The sequence below is a fragment of the Ylistrum balloti genome, unplaced genomic scaffold, assembly GCF_031769215.1.
Source record: "Ylistrum balloti isolate Yb309-2 unplaced genomic scaffold, AGI_CSIRO_Ybal_v1 Utg369722, whole genome shotgun sequence".
Classification (NCBI taxonomy): Eukaryota; Metazoa; Mollusca; class Bivalvia; order Pectinida; family Pectinidae; genus Ylistrum; species Ylistrum balloti.
The window spans coordinates 1096873-1107259 of NW_026781941.1; positions in this window are offsets into that span (position 1 = coordinate 1096873).

Below are 10387 nucleotides of genomic sequence, written 5' to 3' on the forward strand. Positions count from 1 at the left end.
ACAACTTCCTTACCCAAGCTACTTTATATGAATTCATGTATGACAGAAAATTTCTCTCAATGGTTGTAGCACGTGAGTATAGCTATGAATTACAGCGAGACCGGAGACATCGTAATATTTATAGGTAAGGCAGATATTTAGGATAAAAAAGCAAGTTCATTGCAATTTAAACATGTATAATTGTTTTAAGTTATATAAACGAGTCGTGTCATCCACTAAAAAGCACTGAAACTTTTCCAATTATAGTCTGAAGCAGCCTTTGGCAAAGTGGAATTAATTTTGTACATGCAGTTGGTACCAGTTCCTTGCTGTGGGAGGAGCGTAGCCCATTAATTGAAATTGGGAAATACTTTTAAATCTTTTTTCTGTACGAATGACAGGATTCTGTCTGAATTTGGCCTGAAGCATGCTTAAGTGAATAATAATTTTGTATAAATAGTTTGATACACTTGAGAAGAGTACGGGGTTCAATCAGGAAATAAATAAAAACCTTTAAAATTCCATTTTACTTAAGTTTGAATGTAAAAATTTGAGACTGATGCGTAACCAATTCTTTGGAATTCTTTGGAATAATGGATGATGTAAAGTTCATTGTAAGAACAAATACAGACATGTTTCACAGACATAAATTAAATCTCATTATCTTTGTCTATATGCGATCTATGGTTGATCTATCAGATGAAGAAGCCTTTTATTAAAACACACGATTAAGAGGGTTCATACTCAAGAAAATCTAGAAGGGGATTGGTTCTTTCCTTTGTGTTTAAAGTATAGGTGACATCAAGAAAAATCTGTATAAACCTGCTTGGATTCTATTTTTAGATATTTATACAGTATTTGACAGTGTCTTAACACGTAAACTTTATTTTCTCCAAGAAGTACTTCGTGTGTTAATCATAATTACAAGGAAAAAGTGTTTTAAGTTTTAATATAGTTTATAAACAAGCTTTAAATTTATTTTTTGTGTTGTATATTCTAGACTGTGAAAAGTGTAAACACATGGTTGTGTTAAAAGTACGTTTCAGCAGTAAAATTTAAATGTTAATTATTGAACGGATAAATTATCGAATATTGAAACACAAACAGAGTTCATACCTATAAGCAAATACATTGAATACTAATAATAAAAATATGCCTCCCTGAAAAGAGAAACTGTCGTATACAAATATTGAAGGTATGTTTCTGCGATAAAGTTATGTTCCAATCGCCCCACAATGTACATCTGTGATCCGTCCGTATCGTTAGTTCTTGAAAAGTGGTCAAAGTGGCAGATAGGTGGCTACCTTGGATTTTGATTATGAAGGTTTCGTATGGTATCTCTTTAGAACTACTGGATGGAGCTTTCTCAATTTTGGTTTGCAGGTTTCCGTAGGTAGTTAGTGGTTTGGACTAACCCGAAAGCATAGCCAGCAGAAATGTCAAATTTCATATAATTAAGAGCAATAACAGTGCAAAGAAGAGAAAAGGGAAGAATCCAAGTTTCAGAGCACAAATAAAGGTCTAGTGATGGTGAGTTCCAGGATCACTCTGGGATCTCTGGTTATTGGAGGGATTTGTAATCGAATGTTGTGACGCTAACACACTTTATACTTACAACAAGATATCGGTTTTTAACCTGTTGTGGCCCAAAATGTTTACGATTATCTCCCTTGTTACATGTAGTCGAAATAAAATAAATACATTTTACTATCTCGATCTGTAATGTATTCGAGAAATTCAGTCTCTCTTTCATATTTAATAACCAACCCCCGTCCCCTTGTTAATTTTGTGTTATTGATTAAGTACTATTAATAATTTATGTAATTTTATCCTGATTAATTAATCTAAACATATTTCAGTCATTTTAATTCAAAAGGATTGGGCGCACAAGTTCTAGCAACTTATTAATCGCTTTCCCGACAAAGTAATATACATTCAATACAATTTTCACGTGATGACATAAGATAAAACGAGTACTCCATCGATTTATTGTACAGTAGAAACAGAAAGGAGGAAGGAAGTGAAATAAGACAAATGGTGAAAAGGAGGATAAGAAAGAGATGTCCCGATTATAATGGTTGTCTACTAAGTGGTTTCAAATAACTTTGTAGATTTTATGAAAAACAAAACAACAATAATAATATTAACATTTGTTTAATACGAAAGATCAACATTTCCTCAAAGAAGTGTACCAAGATCAGGTATAAGCTGATGATCAATATTTGGGAGGGAATGTAATAGTTCTGTTCTGATATATGAAAATTGAGAACGGTCAAAAAGGTAGTGGTATGTATCTTCATTTCCATCACCATAATGACAGGCCGGTGTTAAACAACTACCTACACGGAATAAATCATTTTCAGACCACTGCAGTTATGCCTTATTCTCGCTAAATGAACTGAAAAGTATCGACATTTAAATATAGTGCTAAGATGCGTGACTCAGGCAGTACATAATCAAGCTATAACCAGATAGTATCTAACATCCTATCTCGTTACGTCTGTTGTTGATTATAACACAATTTAGTTAGATTCACGTTTCTTATTCAAATTTTTAATAGGAATGAAAAAGAAGTTGAAACTTATGAAAAGGATAATAATTCGTAAATTACATCTCAATTAGCTAAATATGATTAATTGGTAAAGTTGCTAGGAATAACTAATGAACTTTTAAATAAAGAAAACAGATAAATATATAAATAAATACGCGATTTAGCACAACTGCACATGTACTTAAAGCGGGAGATATCCGGGACTCCGAAGGAAAGGAAAGATTCTTTCCTTTAGGGCCAGAAGATCACATGAACCAGCCGGACATCAAAGAAAATAACTGGTATCTCTACTATAGTTATTACCAAATATAAAGGTAAATGAATAACTTTTCATATAGTTTACAGGTAAATAAGTACAGGTACCAATGTCACGTACAAGTAAATAACACATAAAGGTAAAAAGTAATTCCCAAAAATCTGGTTCTCGTACCTACACTTTTAATTTTTGTAATCACTCTATAACTAATATCGTGCATTTACATGATTTACAAGTATTATTTATTTTCAGGGTTGCAGTCAAACAGTGATATCCTTCCATTACATAGAACCCCGGATGATGTACATTTTAGATTATTTTGTGTACCATGTGACACTTCCCGTCGTTTGGCGTCACGCCTGAAATCATTTTCATCACAGGCCTTAACCGTTTGCCCTTCGATGCATTCGATGCGCTAACGAACAGTCATTGAAATATGACTGGCCAGGGAGTTTAAAGTTTGTTGATAATTACCTCATTGTCTGTGGATATTGCGATTTTTAAAATTATTTTTCCTGCTGAAAATTAAATCTTTTTACTTGTTGGTAATTACGTCATCTCTTTGCTTAATGATAATCAATCCATATTTTCCCTCTGATTACGTCAATAATGTTTAATGATATTTACGTCATCGTTTTTTGTTTGTTGATAATTTATGACGTCCTAGTCTTTTCTTGTTGACTTGTGACGTCAGATATCTGCAAGCCGTACTATAATACTACGATGGTAATTTAAGACACACTAGAAACATGCTTTGATGAAAATCACTTTACGTGAATGCATACAAGGGTACAAATGAAATGAAAGAAATATAACAATACCAATAGTAGCAAACTGGGGAAAGAAGCTACCTTGATAACGGAGTCAAATGTATTACATTGAAATCTGCAAAAACACTTCTGAATAACCAAAAGGCATATAGGACCATGAAACATGACTACTGGCAAGCTGTAACAACGGTCCAAATCAGACGCTGATAAAGCATATTAGCAAAGATAAACATCACAGAAAATCGTTTTAGATATTTTTTTGACATTTAATCATTGAAACGAAAGAAAATTCAAATGTATGAACATAAAAACATAAAAAGAATTATTTTCAGGGTTGCAGTGGAACAGTGATATCCTTCCATTACATAGAACCCCGGATGGTGTACATTTCAGATTATTTTGTGTACAATGTGACACTTCCCGTCGTTTGGCGTCACACCTGAAATCGTTTTCATCACAGGCCTAAACCATTTGTCCTTCGATGCATTCCGATTTCATTGAAATATGACTGGCCAGGGAGTTTTAAGTTTGTTGATAATTACCTCATTGTCTGTGGGTATTGTGATTTTTAAAAATTATTTTTCCTGTTGAAAATTAAATCTTTTCACTTGTTGGTAATTACGTCATCTCTTTGCTTAATGATAATCAATCCATTTTTCCCTCTGATTACGTCAGTAATGTTTAATGATATTTACGTCATCGTGTTTTGTTTGTTGATAATTTATGACGTCCTAGTCTTTTCTTGTTGACTTGTGGCGTCAGATATCTGCAAGCCGTACTATGATACTACGACGGTAATTTAAGACACACTAGAAACATGCTTTGACGAGAATAACTTTACGTGAATACTTACAAGGGTACAAATGAGATGAAAGAAATCTTCTAACAATATCAATAGTAGCATACTGGGGAAAAAGCCTTCGTTTCGAGTTATTAAAACAAACTACCTTGTGTAACAAAATGGGTAGTAGAAATACAATTTAGAGACATGGAGATGATGCCGGTTAACCCGAGAAGCGTAGACAACGCTACAGGACACGCGGAAGCCACGTCCTCATCATCAGAAAGGGACAAGCCAGGTCCCTCAGTGAAAGAAACCAGCGCGCTGTGGACATCGATGCAGCGAACTAGGCTGTGATAAGCCAGTGCTAATGGGACATTACGTACTCAAGCCGTTACAACGTCGCAACCTGTATTGTATTAACAATTGTGTTGTACTGTAAATAAGTATTTAAGTCCAAGTATACTCCCCAGGATAATGTGAATTATTATCTGGCTCAATGGACATAAAATAAACTCCCGTGTGTTTTTATATGGTACTGCAATGAACAGCTGATATTCGTTGCACTGCATATACTGCCTTCAGGAACCATTAAAGTACACTCCTGTTATACTACAACTCATGTACCACACATAACGGACATAACAGGCAACGTCCATGAATTATAACTTAATCATTAGTCCTTCACATAAATGAGGACTGTGCGAAAAGGATGCTATAAGGACAAATGCAGAGGACACGTCTGCGTATAAGGACGGCGGAATTCACGGACTATAATTATAGCCATTCCGAAAACCTTTATATTCAGTACGTATATGATGCACGGATTATGTTACTCGTGGGAACAAATGGACACAGGACGAATTACAGCTGTTGAGTGATAGTCAGCTATCATCCTGTGTGATTAACCTGATGGATTCCTAAACAGTGATCATGGACCGTGATTACAAACCATGGATTTTTAAACCTGATGGATTATTAATAGGAACAAGTAGGATTGACAGTGTCTTAGTAAAGGAATTCTATGTGTACTCCTGGATTACTGCCATTAACATGAGTGACATGTACTGTTGGCACTTCGGTGTTGTGGATGATTATGTGGAAATATTAACTTTGGAATTATTACTGACTGGTGAAAAATTTTGCATGCTTGTTATTCGTTAGAATAGGACACTGAGATGAAAGACGAACTGGGCTAAACTAATTATCACTTAACCTTCCAGGATAAAGTGTGGATCGGGAGTTAACTGATTTTCATATTTTGTTTAACTAATTTTAGGAATATTGGTTAATATTCTTTGTGGGGAAGGTATGTAACAAAATGGGTAGTAGAAATACAATTTAGAGAATATAATTTAAAACAGAAATTTAAAGTACAACAGGTTCTCTGGAAACAATAACAACAGGTGTCAAAAGTCAGGCACTGGACCAGGGTTAACGTCCTGTGATGGACAGGCAGTTTGGTAGCCCTTAGATATCAAGGGTGTGCCTCACGCACCTAGCCACTGTAGCGAGATAGCATGGGGAGGGATCGTCGATCAGAGTAGATAGCATACTGGACGGTAAAGTACATCGGGATCCCTGAGATAAGGTTACATGAGCTTGCACGTGCCTTGATAATTATATGCCTCGCGGGGTGGGGTATTGTCATCCAATCGGGGCTTAGTTAGAATTGAAGTGTTTTGGTATTATTAATACTAAGACAATAGACAGTAGCAGGAGAGTAGCGGGAGAAGAGCAGGAGAGTGGTTGGAGACTAGAGCTCGGGAGCTAGACAAGGCAGTGCGGGCCTGTAGAGGGGAGTAGGAACTTAAGCGGGAGATGGGGGTGGACTTGAACAGGATCTTGTGTAACCACGGCAAGAAATAAAATTTAACTCAAATACCACGTGTCGGAGTTATTATTGTGTAACACTTGATAACGGAGTCAAATGTGCTATATTGAAATCTCAAATCAAATCTGTTGTCGGTTTTTTTTTCAGGTAAACGTCAAATTGAACCGAGCGATTGAGGTTAATTTAGTTAGTTAGTCAGTTAGTTATACCCCCTCCAGAAAGAAAACTAAACAACAGCAGACAAACGAACAAAACAAACAAACAAACAAAACAAAACAAAACAAACCGGTGTGTCTTATCTACTAATGTGGAAAGATGGCGATGAATTATTATAATGAGACCTAAATGACACCTGTTATCAAAGTCTCTGACACTATAGTCACCAGATAGAAAGACGTATAAGGCGATCTACCTGACAATGAAGTCGACCTGGCAATGGTTTGGGAACGATTTGGTGACACGTGTACTGGTGCCGATATCACGTGCGTTTCTGGTTTTTCAGTGATGATGGCCTTGGGAAGGTACATAAAATAGAGTCCGACGACAATGATACTGGTCAGTGATAATATTGATTTTCGAAGTCTGATCACTCCAATCATGTTCATCATGTTCTCGCGTGTACACAAACCGTCATGGATGATCGGTCAGGCACTCGTCCATAAATAAAGTTTGTAATAATTGTTTTAAAAAATCGGTCAACTTAATCTTAGATATTGACGCGTAACATTATTTATGTATAGCTGTCCGCGTTACCACCTCTTTACCACAACTCCGTTCTTTTGTTCCAATTCTTTCGTTCCACCTATGAAATATGTACTGATATTTCTTGTTTTTTTTTTGTAGTAAAAAAGCATCTTTGCTGTTTGTTAAAATCTTCAATCGTCTTTGAAAATATCAACGTGTTTGATCGGTTATCGACAAATCAAAAGTAAATTGAACTTAATTATTGAAATAATGAATGAGAAAATGAAAAAAAAATAGTAGGTTTAATCAACATGACATGAAGTTGTGTTTCCCTAAATTGATTTGAATGTACGGGGTTGATGGACTGATGTCATTTGGACAGTTAGCCCTATAAAGTAACCAAGGTAAGCGGCCTTTGAAAAATGGTCAAAATTGCTGAAAGAGCAGCGATTGTGGTCAAAGTGGCAGATAGGTGGCTACCTTGGATTTTGATTATGAAGGTTTAGTATCGTATCTCTTTAGAACTACTGGACGGAGCTTTCTCAATTTTGGTTTGCAGGTTTCCGTAGGTAGTTAGTGGTTTGGACTAACCCGAAAGCATAGCCAGCAGAAATGTCAAATTTCATATAATTAAGAGCAATAACAGTGCAAAGAAGAGAAAAGGGAAGAATCCAAGTTTCAGAGCACAAATAAAGGTCTAGTGATGGTGAGTTCCAGGATCACTCTTGTAATCGAATGTTGTGACGCTAACACACTTTATACTTACAACAAGATATCGGTTTTTAACCTGTTGTGACCCAAAATGTTTACGATTATCTCCCTTGTTACATGTAGTCGAAATAAAATAAATACATTTTACTATCTCGATCAGTAATGTATTCGAGAAATTCAGTCTCTCTTTCATATTTAACAACCAACCCCCGTCCCCTTGTTAATTTTGCGTTATTGATTAAGTACTATTAATAATTTATGTAATTTTATCTTGATTAATTAATCTTAACATATTGCAGTCATTTTAATTCAAAAGGATTGGGCGCACAAGTTCTAGCAACTTATTGATCGCTTTCCCGACAAAGTAATATACATTCAATACAATTTTCACGTGATGACATAAGATAAAACGAGTACTCCATCGATTTATTGTACAGTAGAAACAGAAAGGAGAAAAAAAATGGCTACCGTGCTGGACAAGTCACACTAATTTGTCTCAGCAAACTTTGGTCAGAATTAGATGGATATACCTGTATTTTTTGTTTGAAAGTTATACCAGCAGGTGTATAAGGAACTCAAGAACATGTATATGTAGACTCTATACTGAAATTATTTATAATTGTGGAGTTATTTGACTTAGTTTATATCAGAATTTGGAATTGATGAAAACTACTCACCTGCAGATTTACCTGTACAGAGCTTACCTGTGGGATTCCTTTGTGTGAATATACTGACTGTGCTATTCTTCTATGTGTTATAGTTGTTTGCCAGAGTTAATATGTCTTACAGAAACAGATCTACTAGTGTGAAAAATACAAGGAGAACATCAGATGTAGATGATGATGCCATTTCAATGTTAAGAGATGAAATGGCTAATGTGAAAGAAATTTTGGGACATGCTGCCAAGACAGCAGACATTGAGGATATAGTGGACAGAGCTTTGAGTAAAGTGATGGCAAATTTCAAAACAGAAATTCTGGAGGAAACTAAAAAAATGATGTCTAGTAGAATGGAGGTAACAGAGGAGAAGTTAGATAGTGCTCTTTTGGAGATTGAAGATTTACATGAACAGATTAAAAGGAAAGACCGGGAAATAGAAGACCTGAAGAGAAGCACACAGAGAGCTGTCTCTAGTTCCAATTACAATGAGCAGTACAGAAGGAAATGTAACGCGAGGATATATGGACTGGAGGAGCAGGACAACAAGAACCTGAGGAAGGTGTTTATTCAGAAAGCCAAGGCTTCAGCTGGAGTAACCCTTGGGGAACGGGATATAGTGGCTATCCACAGATTACCTGGGAAATCAGAGGCTAAACCTGTGATAGTTAAATTCTATAATAGTGAAGTCAAGAGTTCAGTGATGAGGCAGAGAAAGGTGTTGAAAGACAAATGTGGCCTTAAGCTGCACGATGACATTACTAAATCAAACTTGGAACTTATCAACAAACTTAACAACCACAAGGATTTGGAATATGGTTGGTATTTTAACTGTGGGATTTATGGAAAGTGTAAAGAAACATCTTATCGGGTACATTTTGATCTGTTTGATGACATTGATGAAGTGATTAGTGAACACATCAATGAAGTTGAAAAGAGGAATGGGGGTAAGTCTCATGGAAAGTGAACTGTGACACAGTGTAGGTATATTGTTCATTCCATATATATTTTATATAAAAAAGTGTCTGTGACTGTTACTTAATGGATAATGAATTATGGACAAGCATTGTGTCAGATCATACTAATAAATATGTACATTACAAAGGGTATAAAAATTATTTTTGAGCATGTAATGTGTTATGATATCAATATATACTAATAAATCACAAGTTTGTATTACATTAATATCACAGTTTGTGCATACCGGTAATGCAATCTGCATATTATGGAAAATCATAATTATAAATATGTAGATATATTGAATTGAAGGCTGCTGTATGTCAGTATATACTGATGAAACATGTGTCTGAAAGTCCAAAAATTGTACAAACTTATCAAATGTCAGCAGTAGGTTAACTATCAGGATATCTATATTTTCTTTTCATATATATAAGATGAGAAATGCGCTAACTTTAAAGGTCTAAATCATTCAAATAATTTAATTAGCAATTACTTTAATATAATAGTATCTTAAAGATGGAAAATTATTTTTAAAAATATGACCATGAAGCATGTAGATCATTTTTCAATCAGGATGCTAGTGTTAAGTGTAAGTATGTATTTTATGTTGTCCTTAGTATGTATATGTGATATACCTGTAACCATATCAATTGCATCTTATGTTTCGGATTTAGAGAGAACTTCCAGGAGGTTTGGGGGCTGTCATTTGCTGTGTATTTATTTGTTATATCTAAAATACAGGGATAATGGCTAGTTTTGAAGTTTTGTCCCTTAATGTCCGGGGTTTATATTCAAATAAAACAAAGCGCAGGGATGTTTTTAATTGGATAAAACAGAAAAATTCCTCTATTGTATTTTTACAAGAAACTCATAGTTGTGTGGAAATTGAGTCGTATTGGGAAGCAGAATGGGGTGGGAGATGTATTTTCAGTCATGGTAGCAGATCAAGTGCTGGAGTTGCCATACTTTTTCCAAACAAAATAGATTACAATATTCATCAAAAAATTGTGGATAAAAATGGCAGATACATTATATTAGATATATCAGTCAATGATGTTAGGTTAACCTTAGTAAATATTTATGGACAGAATGATGACACTCCATCCTTTTTTCAGAACATTCATAATAAGCTCAAATTATTAACAAATGGTAAAATTCTAATTGGAGGGGACTGGAATGTAGTTCAGAAAAAACAGGAGGATAC